Genomic DNA, 14,736 nt, shown 5'->3' on the forward strand with positions numbered 1-14,736 from the left:
TCCCTTGCCCCAGAATCTGGATTATATGAGTTTCATTGATCTGAATTAGGTTTACTTGGGCATTTAATAATATAGAGCAGGGATCTCCAACCTTTCTTACTCGTGAGCCACAGTCAAATGTAAAAAGACTTGGAGAGCAACACAAGCATCATAAAAGTTCATGGAGGTGCCAAATAAGGGCTGTGATTGGCTATTAGGCAGCCTCTATGCACACTATCAGCTTACAGGGGGCTTTATTTGGTAGTAAATCTTGTTTTTATTCAACCTAAACTTGCCCCCAAGTCAGGAATTCAAAAATAACTCCCTGGTTTGGGGGCACTGAGAGCAACATCCAAGGGGTTGGTGAGTAACTCACGAGCCACTGCTTGCGCATCTCTGACAATCCGCAATCTGAGACAATAGTTGTTAAACCCCATCCTGGGAAGCCTTATTCGCAAAGGTTTGTCTAGTTGAACCATAAATAATATAAAGAAATTAATACTCCATATCTGTGTTGATACCAGAGCAAATAAAAAGACTAAACAACCAAAAGACACTTGATCTAAAGGAGAGTTGAAAATGAGGCAATGACCCAAGTGCTTGGATATAGGGTCAAATAAATGTGAGTCAATATGATTGTATGGCTAAAAATAAAAGGCATCCTGCAACACAGCAGGGGGTCCCACGGGTCAGTCTTTGGGGTCAAGAACACCCAGTCAGGCGCTATCCATCTATCCTTTATTTTTGTGTTTATTCACTGATATTGTACAACAGTAGTGTACTGTACTATTGCTACTGTATAACAATACAATAACAGATATTGCAGGGTACCCAAGGCACATTGCGCTCCTTGTATCCCTGCAGGATGGGAGAGCACAGAAGCAAGGCATTCTCAAGGCACCCAGCTATTTTTGCATCATAAAATATCTTCCTTGTACCTGTACTGAGTTTATTAACCAAACAACCACATAAAGTAAGGAAACACATAAGGGATAAGGAGGCTCACTTGGGTCACTTTTATGTCTCTGGATGGCATCATTTCAATGGATTTGTCTAGGTTCGACTGAGATTCAAAATAGACCCGGTCAGTTTAAGTACACAGAGGCCCAAACAGCCCCCCCCAGCCCAATAAATAGTGACTGTCTGTGGCATCTTACAGCAGCCCCTCTGGCATTTGCCAGAATCCACAGATTGCCAGTCCTGGTCTAGTTTCATGACATACCATTAGTTACCCACATATTGACTGATGAGATATTAGTATAATTGGTCAAATAGGGATCTGGCATTTGTCAGAACCCACAGATTGCCTTCCATGACTGGATTTGTCCTATACTGTAACTGGCCTGTGCAAAAGCCCCAGTGTCGGACTGGGACCCCAGGGGCCCACCAGAAAACCTTAGACCCTAGGCCCACTCTCCAAACTATATTTCCTCCTTTCCTTACGCAACCTCTTCATTCTCCTAGTCTCTTTTATTTACATGCTAGCATCTATTCTTCCATCTATTTCTCCTCTTTGTTCCCATTCAGAAATAGGGAATGACCATAAAGCAGGCCAAATGGTCAGGAGCAAGAGGGCCCACTTACACCTGGGCCCACCGGGAGTTTTCCTGGTATCCTGGTGGGCCAGTCCAACACTGAAGAGCCCTATACTGTAACTGCCCTGTGCCATAGCCCTATACTGTTACTGACCTGTGCCATAGCCCTATACTGTTACTGACCTGTGCCATAGCCCTATACTGTAACTGCCCTGTGCCATAGCCCTATACTGTAACTGCCCTGTGCCATAGCCCTATACTGTAACTGACCTGTGCCATAGCCCTATACTGTAACTGCCCTGTGCCATAGCCCTATACTGTAACTGCCCTGTGCCATAGCCCTATACTGTAACTGCCCTGTGCCATAGCCCTATACTGTAACTGACCAGTGCAAGGCTCACTTCTGACCCATACAGCCCCAGACTCTTTGATAAATCACCCCTCATGCTCCTAAAACCCAAACCAGTGAGGCTTTCTGATTTTCCATTTGGGCAGGGGTGTACCTTACAGAAAGTGCTTCTCTGATGACAGGCTACCAAAGCAAAGCTGCCGGCTATTGCTGAAATGGTGTTTCACAATGTAAGAATAATGAATTGCCAGGTAATGAAAAGCTGCAGTAGAAGGGCAGAGTCCCAGACGGAGTAGTGAGGGGCACAGAGCCGCCTTTGTTGCAGCAACGCGCAGGCTGAAGCAGCTGCTTTGCTTATCGCGCGCCTTCTCACTGCACTCAATGCACTTTTTGTCATTCGCATAAGTTGACTCACTGTTTCCTTCCATTTCTTGTGCATGTGATTAGATTAGAAATGAGGCCATAATATTATTCTTTATCAGAGTGGGGACTTTCATTATTAATAGCGAAGGTGAAAGCAGGGCCAGGCGGGCAGCTTTGCCAAAGAGAAGGGAATCTGAATGGTTCCAGGCCCATTTGCTAATCCATACGTACATCTTGCAGAGCATCAGCATGTCTATCTAGTCAGGAATAGAACTTGCCTGGCTGTGCCTTATAATAATAAAATTCCTTAGATGCTATGAGCAGTCTGAGAAAGGAAAACTGTCTTATTTATTTTACACACACTATTATTGATTAAATGATTAGAAGAAAACTGTGCTCTGCTCCTCGGGCCGGATTGTGAATCCAAGTAGAAAAGCCCAATGTCAGGAGGCGGAGCTAGTCCCAATGGGGGCTGGGCCTCCTTGTTCTACTTAACTTGGGCATCCAAATGACACAAACATTAGGCGTTGGGTGGGGGGGATGCCTACATGCACCCTTCCCCATACGCTGCTCTTGGATCACTCAATACAAGCCCCTCTTGGATCACTTAGTTGCAGCCATTCTGAAAGTGCACTAGGCAGTGTGATAAGTGCAGAAGAATGGCTGATTGTAGCCTTTACACTGCATGGTGCATTATATACGACCCCTATTGTCTCTAGAGCAGGGATCCCCAACCTTTTATACCCATGAGCCACATTTAAATGGAAAAAGTATTGGGGAGCAACACAAGCATGAAAAAAGGTTCCTGGTGGTCACAAGTAGAGCTATGATTGGCTACTTGATAGCCCCTATGAAGACTGGCAGCCTACAGAAGGCTCTGTTTGGCATCATACTTGTTTTTATGCAACCAAAACTTGCCTCCTTACCAGAAATTGAAAAATAAGCACCTGCCTCGAGGCCATTGAGAGCAACATTCAAGGGGTTGGTGAGCAACAAGTTACCCCTGAGCCACTGGTTGGGGATCACTGCTCTAGTTCAAGTTCCCCTTTAGGTCAGGGCCGATTTAGCTCAAAACAACGTTACAGATATAGTAATATATCAAGGTATCAGACACAGTTCAAAAGAATATCCAGGGCAGCAAATAAACATTCACCCAAAATCTCACCCTGAATGACCTTGAGACTGGGCTTTCAGGTTCATGTAGGAGAGCGAATGGCAATCTCTACATATCGCAACCAAACCGGCCTCAGGCTGAGCCCCTGCCACTGATTCAAGCCCCACAGTTTGGGAACCATGGCTCTCAAGTCAGTAACTGCAGGCTGCTAACCTTCCATCATGGGGAGAATATCTAACCTACCATCCCACAGTGCGTCCTCAGACTGCGGGGCATATCTGTTTCATGGTGGCATAGGGCAGGATTAACTAAGTCAGAAGTTTCAATTGTGATGGACGTGTCTTTTTCAATCTCATCCACTATGCAACTATCTATTTACCCAGCAGCTACTTTCTTTTGTGTTTTCAGCACATCATGGTCTCCCTGCTTCTACCCTGACAAATAGGATCTTCTTCCATGGGATCTGGGTTTCAGGTGCTGTTGTGCAGAAGCAGCTGGAGAGGAGCAGTTGGCATGCCTCACATTAATCTTCTCTTCATTGCCATTAGTGAAGTATAAGCATTAAAACTGCTTGGGGAATGTCCATGGACCATTAATGGAGCAGTTTGTATGCTTTGTACTTGTGGGTCCGCACGTTACTTTAGCCAGTACTCGTGTGCATCCTGGGACAGAAAAACACATTTTGCTTTACATGTGCCGCTCTATAAGGTTATTAATGAGAGTTTTTAATCCCATATCTCATGCAGTTCACAATCACCATAGGCAGGATTCATTTCCAGAACTGTGGACTTTTTCTTTCTACTTTTCTACTTAGGATCTTTTCTCATGGTTTTTTTTTACTAAGCCCACATCTACTGTAAATATTTTCCTTTATTCCTAAAGAGGAAATTGTAAGTGTTTTCCTTTTGTCAGAAGACCATAGAAAACGTCTTTCTTCACAGCTGCCGCATACAGCACTGTTTACCTTTGTCAGTCTCCTAAGTAAACTCTGTTTTTGTTGTTTGCACTAAAAGCTCTTATTTACAATGAGCGCCTTCTTTGCTTTCCCTGCGGGCTGTGTAATGCTGTTAGACAGATGAAAGCTGGACGCAGGATTCCAGTTAAATGAATGTGGCACTTTGGATAAAGCCTCCAATGGTTTCTTCCTAGTAAGGTGTGCTCAGTATTAAATGAATTCCATGTTAAGATATCAAGGGATAAAATAGAAGTTCCGAGTGGCTAAAAGGTTTTTAAGACGAATACCCAGAGAAGACGCCACAATACAGGCATGGGATCTATTATCTGGAATGCTATAGACCAGGGGTTCTATTTTAATATTTGCTTCTCAGTCCCGCAAAGATTCCCTTTGGTTCCCATTGGTTTATTGAACTCTGTCAGCACCCCTTCACATACCCATTGGGGACGAGTAACGGAAGCTGCGGAGGGTTAAATAGATGACAGATGGGGTGAATTTACACAGGAATGCCACTGACGCAGGCATTGTTGTATATGAGGAACATCCGCCATAAGACACTGTCAGCCCTTTGTAGAAAAAAGAAGAAGTACAAAGACCGCGGGGCTTATTACTAGTGTGTGCAATCGACTGGCTCATTCGGACATGCTCTTTTACTTCCAGCAGCCACAACAAATCATTGGAGAATTGTGCTGCACCAGTGGAAATATGGATATCCCATTAGAAGGGCCTAGGTGTACTGCACCCTTTAATTGCTGCCAGGGTGCAAAAATTAAGTACATGTGAGTCCAATGCAAAAGGGGAGCTTTGTACAAACAAACTGGCCAATAGCAGGCACAAAGAAAAGTGCAATGCAAATGATTCATTGGTGCTAGGTGCTTAGTGATGCCAGGTTTGTGCGGCACAGTTGTGCGTATTTTAGTGCCTAGCACTGTATCTGCTGTTCATAAATGGGTCCCAGTGTTGCTCTGGAATATGGCACGGTAAGACTAAACTGCTTCAGTCACACCATGTGCATAAAGTGCTAGAGTACAGGGCACAATACATGCAAGGAGGAGGCAAAGGAAATGCGAGACAGACATGGGTGCACCTAGGTGCAAGACAAAGCTTTTGGGGTGGTACAACTGCAGGATCACTGTGTGGCTAATAAGGGTGAATGTAGGGGACAGGCATAAGGTGTGTGGGCTCAGTAACACTCTGGGCAATGTAGGGAATGCTCCTTAAAAACATATAAGAACCTTATGATAAAGGGATTGTATCATCAAAAATACTCTTTGTATTAAGTAAGTGAGAATTTTGGCAAGTCTCTGCCACTCTCCCAGATGAAGACCCTTTTGGGCTTGAAACACATTCACTTAACTATGTCAGAATTTTGCACATTTTGATATTAAAACTTGCAACATAGGGGTCTGTTTCATTGTTGCTGAGGTTGGCTTTACATAGGCTGAGCCTTTACATAGTGAGCCACATTCAAATGGAAAAAGTGTTGGCGAACAACACAAGCAGAGGAAAACTTCCTGGGGGTGCCAAATAAGAGCTGTGATTGGCTATTTGTTAGCCCCTACATGGACTGGCAGCCTACAGGAGGCTCTGTTTGTCAGTACATCAGGTTTTTATGCAACCAAAACTTGCCTCCAAGCTAGGAATTCAAAAATATGCACCTGCTTTGGGCCCACTGGGAGCAACATGCAAGGGGTTGGTGAGCAACAAGTTGCTTGTGATCCACTGGTTGGGGACCATTGTGCTAGCGTCTATTTTCAGGAGCCAATTAACCTGCCTGTGTGTTTTGGGGTGTGGGAGGAAATTGAAGCACCAGGAGGAAACCCACATAAGCTATTGAGGAACATACAAACTCACTGCAGATAGTTCCCTGGCTGGAATCACAACAAGGACCATAGCATTGCAAGGAAGCAGTGCCAACCAATAAACCACCGCACATCAATTATTTTTAGGTCTATAAGTAAAATGTTATTTGAGGATAATTTTGGTTTAGTCATTTTTTTTTTTTGTAAAAGCTACCAATGTGGGGAAACCACAATGCTGTTTAGATTCTACTTTGTTCCTACTAAAGTTTCCAATGTACACTTAAATAAATACCCACGCGTGTCTATCATCAGGTCGGATCCTGTCCTTGTATAACATGGATGGCTAAACCAGATGCTGGTTGGAAAAAAATGTAAATATTAAACGCTCCCTTGGGTGAAACCACGGTCTAAGGGACAATGGTGCATTCAACTTTACAACCCTATATAGTTAGGCATTAGTGATCCATCAATCATGAGCTGGAATTCAGACTGTCATAGGACTGGCCTTTTTACAATGGTCAACCAAAATACATAAATATTTGTAAGAAGGAAAAGAAAAAATGGCTATCAGCGCTCCTTGCTCCTTACAAACTCAGCAATTCTTGCTGTGCAGAGCTAGAATCATTTTACACCAGTCAATAATAATCTAATAGGAATCTATTACACTGGGAAGTTGAACCACGCAGCTCATTAACATTTTCAGAATGGGATCAGGACCTTAGATTGTAAGCTCCACTGGGACAGGGACTGATGGGAATGCTTTATAAATAAAGGATAATAATAATAACCCTTGCCATTGAAAGATAAAGTAAACATTCCCGCCTATGCTTTATGGCATATTTACTATAAAGGGTGTGGGGTGTCTTTTTAGTGATGGGCATGATACTGTGGCTATTTAGTCATAGAGCATTTTCATATATTGTATGCAGAATGCACAGACACATTATACCTAACTACTGCCAGCGGCACAACCATGGCACATACCGATATACTAACAGCAAGGGGCACAGCGCAGTATCATGAGTGCCATCCACATTTTGGCAAGGCCTGCAGTACAGAATGTAACAGTAGGTTTCTGATTTGTGTACATGGCACCCCAGGGCAAACGTAGGGGGTTTAGGAAAGATATGGAAGAAGGTTATTAACAGCGTGTTGCCAATGCATTAATAGAAAAAAACACAAGAGGAAAACCACTAATCAGTGGGAAATTGATCGGATATTGATCCCTGTGTTTCATCAGATTTGTTCTGTTTAGTGTCTCTCTGGCATTTTCAGCTGTCGCCATTTCCCTGCTGCTGCCTACACTGCTATTTGTCAGGCTAACGTATTCCCTGCAACACTCTTCTTATCAATGGCACCCCGTGCACTTAGCAGGCACACCCAATACTTCCTTCCCACCGATCATATTTCATAACCATTAAACTTGAGTGCTGTCATTTATTTTACCTTTCCTTCCCCATCATCCACTCAGGCTATGTTTCCTCTCTGCCCTGTTTTTGGCCCATACATCATACAATTTCATACACCATACAATTTCATACATCATACAATTTCATACATCATACAATTTCATGTCCTTATAGCTTAGAGATCGCTGATTAAACATAATGAGAGGAAGAAGCTGGATATTCAGTTCCAGTAGCCTCTCAGTGGCTCGTGTAGTTCCGTTAGGGCTCGGATCTGTGCTTAAAGCAATATTATAGGCAGTTAGTAAGTACAGGATGTGCTTTTTTCTAGAAAGGATTCCATTATGTTCAGAAACCTCCCGATTGTTCATGAGTAATAAAGCAAACTCATCAGTAGAAACAGTGGGTTTGTGTGCCCAGCCCCAAACCTTCAGCCAAGAGGCACAGAACACCATCTAGCACAAAAATAAGGCTAGCTAGTTTGGTGCCTTAAGCCTATGAGTGAGGATGGGGAACTTCGGCTTCCAAACCAAAATTTGTTGAAGAGCCCACATAACACACAAACCCCTAATATACCTATGACTGTAATCTGTATGAATAAATATTGTAAAAGAATGAATAAATACTATTCTATATGCTGAAATCCAGCTGCAAAACAGTTCTTCTCTTTCTGCATCATTTGAAATCCTGGCAGGGGAGGAGGGACTAAAACATTGATCTCACAAATTGTAACAACTTTAAGGTTGTTTGTGGACATGTACACTAAATAAATCATTTTTGTACTACTTATGGCGGCCTGTTGGATTTTTTGGAGTGGACGTTCAATTTTTCTCATAGATAGAAATGCTTCTAACACAATTTTATTCCCCCAACAGTCAATGCCAGGCTTTCATAGGGAAACCCTTCCCATGCTGTGTGGCTGCACTAGGTGCAGATGGTGACTTCACTGTCCGTGTCATTGTGCCCAAGCCAGGGAGGGAGGACCAGCCTGGGTGCGGTGCTATGGGAAGAAAGTTAAAGATTCCAAGCACACCAATGGCTTGTGGCTATTCATAGGTCACCTGGGGGTGCGCATTACTATTGCTCCTGGTAGAGACTGTTGGCCTTCCTGACCCTGCCTGTTTTGTCTGCCTGCCCTGACCTGTGCCTGGACTTGGAATCTGAACTTGTTAACCCCTCACATTTCTTGCTGTGGACTCTTGCCGGTACCTACCTTGCCAGTTACCTACATATGGCTTATTTGTTCCAGTGCCTGTTCCTTGTACTTACCCTGCCTGCCTTGTCTAAAACTGCCAGTACCTGTATTAAAGTGTATCTTGTTTGCTAACTTCCTGCAGGGCCCCAGTCCCTACTTCCTTCTTGGTCTGCATTCCAACTCTCGAGTGCCAAGGGCCCCTGATGGGTATAATTAAGCCTCTGGTCCTGGCACCATCTCAGTGGATGTTCTCTTGGTACCTGCAGGGGAAAAGAGTTAATATGACAAAATGTAATTTATTATACTGAATGGTGTTGGTTTATAAATGACATTAAGGTGCCACGGTACCGCAGTATTCCCTTACCAGTTTAACTAGTAAATAGGTGGGCAATGTGCTTGGTGCAATAGTGCTGTGGTTGGTGCAATTTTGTCTGATTTGGCAACATTACCGCTGCTGCACGCACAGTTCATCACTAGTCGTAAAGAATTTTGCGGAAATCCATCTGGCGTCATTTTTGCTGTTTGGCATGCCTGTGACATCTGCGCCCAGTACTTTTGGCGCTGTGCTGCTCCTATTAATGCTGGGAGTGAAGAGAACCCTGGAGCTACTGCCTAGTCAGCAGATGGGGTAACTCCAGGCATCAATAGGAGCAGCAAAGCTTTAGTCAAAATGGAAGGTGGGAAGGACTGGGTTGCACTAAGCACAACTATAGGGAAGTGCAAGGAGCGCATTTGACACAAGTACCTTTAATGTAAGTGGTTTTGCACGTAACTGACTGCGGGGGAAATTCTGGGACCACAACTGCACTTGAGAATCTAAATGAGGTCTTTAATCTCCATTTAATGTAAGAATATATAATGGAATGTATTTATACCATGATGTTTATAATAATGTAAATATTTTAAAAACCAAGTGATAACTTTGCGAAACAAGGTACATAAACTTTTTAAGTGTAATAGCAAAAGCACATTGACATTTACTATGTGACGTCAGACATAAACCACCCCCTTCAGCCCCAGAGCTGGGCATTTACTGAGCATAGCTGCAGATGCTTCTGCTTGATTATGGCCCAAGGAATGGCTGTACTTTGCATAACAAGGATATTTGATAGGGCAATAACCCATAGCAACCAATAAGAGATTTGCTCTCATTAATTAACCTGCAGCATACTGACCAAACTTAATTGCAAATCTGCTATAAGAACCTCTACTATTCTGTATTTTGGAATATTGTTGTGGGATTTGCTTCCCCTTAGTCACAGGAGAATTAGCGAGGTTGGGCACTGATGTTAGGTGTCAGGCCAGGCTCACAGTTGGCGTTCCTATACATCCCACAGGGGTTCAGTTGGGTTGAGGTCAGGACTCTTTGCAGACCAATCAAGTCGCATCTCAGAAGACCCATTCTAACAGACCTTGCTTTATGCAAGGGGGACATTTTTCTGCCAAAACAGGGAAGATCCTTTCCCAAGCTGAAGGAAGCATGGATTTGTAAAGAATTGTACACTGTAGCTTTAAGGTTTGCTTTCAATAGACCTAGGGGCCCAAACCTAAACAATGAGAAGCAGCCCCAGAACCATTATTGCACCTCCACCAAGCTTTGGCATTGGCATGATGCATTTAGGAAGTTTGCTCCTGGTATCTGCCAATCCCAGAAATTTCCATCAGATTATGAAGTGCTATTTATCACTCCATTAGGACATGACTGACCAGCCAGGAGTGACTTTACACAGGAATAAGTTTCACTTCATTTCTGACCAGCAGGAAAACGCCCCCCTCTGACGTTGCAGAGTCATGAAAGAACCCCCGTTGGGTTACCATGCCCTAAAAAGAGCTGACTTTGATCAGAGCCCAGACAAAAGCTCTAGTTTTCCCATGGGCACTGGAGAGAGCACTTTGCTGCTACAGTCGTTCCCTGTTACCCTGTGCCACGTGCAAACAGTTCCAGCCTCTTAGATCTCTCCCCTCTCTCTGCCGGCGGCCTCCCTGCCTGGGAGCAGCACCGAGACTGACAGGGGTATCCCCAGCCTCCCTGTGTGTAACATAAGCACTAAATATCAGCCTGACATATTCCATGTAGGATGAATCAGTGCTGACTTGTGCATCACTCTCAGCAATATTAAGTTCCCCAATTAAAATTGCTAAATTATATGTTTTGGTATAAAATTAAAGGTTTTTTTGGCTGAAACAATGCTAAATGTCAACATGAAATAATTCACATTACTGAAAGGTTCTGTTCAATGTGCCGTGGAAAAAAAGCCAATATTGGGTTTCTCACTAAGGGTACAGTTAAGCATAACATGCAGTGTGCGCTGTTCCAGATCTAGTGATGAGCGACGGGCACGGACTCGCAGCAAAATTCAGCATTTCCTCATTGGAGAATTTTTTCACGTAATTGGTGTTCAAAATTGCCCGTGACTAAAATCCGCAGAGAAAAAAGTAACGTGGTAGCAGCATTTTGCAAATCTTTTGCTATTTTGAGAGTTGTTCAGCAGTTTTGTGAATTTTTTGGGACATGGGACAGATTGGCTTATCACTATCTAGGGGTTCTGTAACAAGACAGTGAGTGCAAAACCCCTGTTTTGTGGGACCATGTTTTTTCGAGACAGAACAAAAATATTTATTACTACTGTCACCAAACAGCAACATTATCTCTTTATTCAGATGCGACCCATTGGAAAGGAACATTATTTAATGGGATTTACAACTTCTTCTAGGGCCTGTCATGGTTTCTAAACAACAGTGAGATCAACAGTTTATTCTGGATATTAATGTTAGAAATATTATATAGATGTTTATAGAAAGCTCTTTCTCATCACATGTAATATATACTGTTACATGCATTAGCACAAAAGAACCTTTGAGTGTTTCTATGAAACCTTGAAACAATTTATTTTCAAAATTGCTTAAAGTTGACTATAGGGAGGCAATGCCTTAAAGAAGTAGTTCACCTTAAAGTTAACTTATATACAATATATATATTGTACACACTGTCTATTATATATTAAGGGCAGTGATGGAATGGAGATACTGTACTTTCTTAGTGTAACACTTGTTTGGCTTAATAGGGGTATTATTACCAGGCTAGTTTGGCTTAGAGCATGTGTTAAATGCAACCCAGGATGGGCCTCCGCTAAGTGGGAGCTGCGTCTGGGGCTTAACGGTGTATCCAAGAAATTTAAAGGTCCTACCGTAGTTTCCAGTTTTACTCAGTGAGTACTCCTCAACAGGTAGCAGCCCTCGTGCTGGCTGTGTAACTTACAAATATAGTTCAAAGAACCCGGAGAGTACCATTATATGCAGTGAAGCAGTGTAGTTTTATTGAGACATCTTTTAGCACAACATGTTTCGGCTCACCAGCCTTCCTCAGGTGCTTAACGGTGTAGTAGAACTACAACTCACACTGGTGTTGTGCAATAGATTAAAGGAATAGGACGCCAGGAGCTCTTTCAGATGAACTAGATAATACTTTATTGTCCAAGACAATGGTAGAATAGTGCAACAGGGTATTATACTCACAGACACAGTAGATAATGATGGTCACAATAGAGAATAGAAGTGGTGACCCTTAGGAACCGTATTGCTCAATAGGAAGATGCGCAGAGTATTAACTGGATACCCCCCTGGATGCCCTTACTGTAAAGGATTCTTCCAGTCGACTGTGGTTCAGGGGCAAAGTACTAACCTGAGTCCTGCGTCTAACTGGTCCCTCAAGAAAGGCAAACAGAGCCGGGGTAGGCTAAACCCTTTAACAACTCCTTTGATGGGGCTAATGCTGCCCTTGCTAAATAAGCTAACTGTGCTCACTTCTCCTAGAAAGTGCTATGAAATAGTTCTGACTGTGCTGGCTTGTTCTCATTCACGGGGCCCTGTCCCCGACTTTAGATGGTAGATTACTGGGGCTGATGCCTCCAGGCTCAGTGGACTGATGCCTGATAAAACGACAGCCAAAGAGGAAGACACTCCTCCTTGCAAGACACTATGGGCCTGATTCACTAAAGTGCGATAAAATTTATCGAACGCTTTTTTGCGTTAAATTTGTCGGGATAATTAGCGCGTGATTCACCATAGTATTATCGCGTGCGTTAAGTCGCCATATCGCATGCGTTATTTCTCGCGCGAGCGCATGTGCTAGTTTTAACGCATGCGTAAATTTCTGCGCTGAAAAGAATACGATCGCATGATTCATTATAACTTAGGCGCGCTAAATATCGCATTAGGCTATGCGAAAATTAACTCCTACTTCAGGCAGGCGATAATTATAGAAAAGTACAGTAAATTAGTTTTTGACAATAAAATATGGTCTTACAGTGTTATTTATTCAAGTGTGTGTTTTTTTACTCAATTTTACTAAAGTCTTGGCATGTATGGAATTTCGCTACTAATATACAGTACTATAGTGGTAAAAATTTAGTCGCTAAAATATACAGTACAATAGTGGTAAATATTTAGTCGCGATATTATACAGTAATATAGCGGTGGATCTTTAGTCACCAAAATATACAGTACTATAGCGGTAAATCTTTAGTCGCACAAAATACATTACTAGGTATTATAATTATAGAAAAGTACAGTAAATGAGCTTTTGGCAATGAAATATGGACTTTGCAGTGTTATTTATTCAAGTATGTGTCTCCCCTAGAGTGACGCAGCCGCCAGTTTGCAGGGAAATGGTCATTTTTAATGGTCATTTTTAATGCACGCCAATACGAAAGTATTGGGCAAAACTGGTGCATAGTTATAACTCACTTATAACTGACTGCCTTCTCTCTATATTTGTATTTTATATGTAGGAGTTGCTATATTGTTTCCCTTAGGTAGTACAGTATGAGGGTATAGCACATTTTTCATCTGATCCCACCATTTAAACTGTATAAAAGGAGTATTTTTTTAAAAAAAAAAAATAGATGGGGTGTGGTAATTGGGGCGCGGCCACAAAAGTGGGCATGGTCAAAAAGATTTGCCACACTGCGGGCGCCATATTCTTTTGTCGCTCTTTTGATTTTTCAAATGTTGGGAGGTACGCTAGTGGGGCATTTCATGTTGATGCCATAGCCACTTACATGGCAGGCTGCTTGCGTTACATTCAGGTGCAAATATTTATATTTATATATCCTGGGGGCAAAAAAAGGTTTGTGACTGACAGCATTGAGTGCAAATATTGAGGATTAGGATGCATTGTGGGCAATGTAAATTAATTTCTAAACCTAATTAAAACTTAAAGTGCAATTAATGACGAGTCACTGCTGAGCTATTTGCTGTTATCTAGTATCTGCAAACAGATTGCTTTACAAATTCCAAATGCAGGAAAAAAGTACTAATTATTAGAGAATAATAAATGATCGGAATAACAGTGATCAGATGCTCCACTTCCGTATGAGAACATGATCAGGCCGTGGCCTTTGAAGAATGATATATGGCGTGCCTGTTCTGTAAACTTTGAAGCACAGTTTCCAAAAGGGCACATATGATTCAGCTCAAGTGCTGCTGCAGATGGCAGACATGGCCGATTTGCTGTACTCCAGTACTTTGTGCAGACCGTGACAAGGCATCTGGAGTCAGAGAGTCTGATCTGCCCCTAGGTAGAGCTAATTCCTGGACAGTAAAATGTTTCAGATCCCAGCTGGTAACGGAGCGGGAGCTGTTGGATGTGTTGAAACAGCATTACGGGGCTTCAGAGGATCCTGCATGATATTTTATCCTAGTATTACACTTTACTGACAGGCGCCTATTGCCCTCTGCTTATTGCACAAGACAAAGGGGTTTGGGGGAAAGGCAATATTTAAGAGAGTCTATGGGCAGGAATAGTGTCTTTGCAAAGGAAAAGTGTTGCTCAGATTTCAGCATGGCACTCTGTTTTGGCTCTGGCTGCCAGTCTATTTTGGCTGAGCTTCTAGGCTCCGTTACGTTGTGAGACTTAAATTCAGTTGCACAGATACACACCAGAAACAGTCTCGGAACCAGCTGCAACGGCCCAAGGCTCATTTTATAAACTGCTGCAATGCGGAAAGTGTAAATTGCCTTTTTTTTACCCAAAATAC

This window comes from Xenopus tropicalis, chromosome 1, assembly GCF_000004195.4.
Source record: "Xenopus tropicalis strain Nigerian chromosome 1, UCB_Xtro_10.0, whole genome shotgun sequence".
NCBI classification, from domain to species: domain Eukaryota; kingdom Metazoa; phylum Chordata; class Amphibia; order Anura; family Pipidae; genus Xenopus; species Xenopus tropicalis.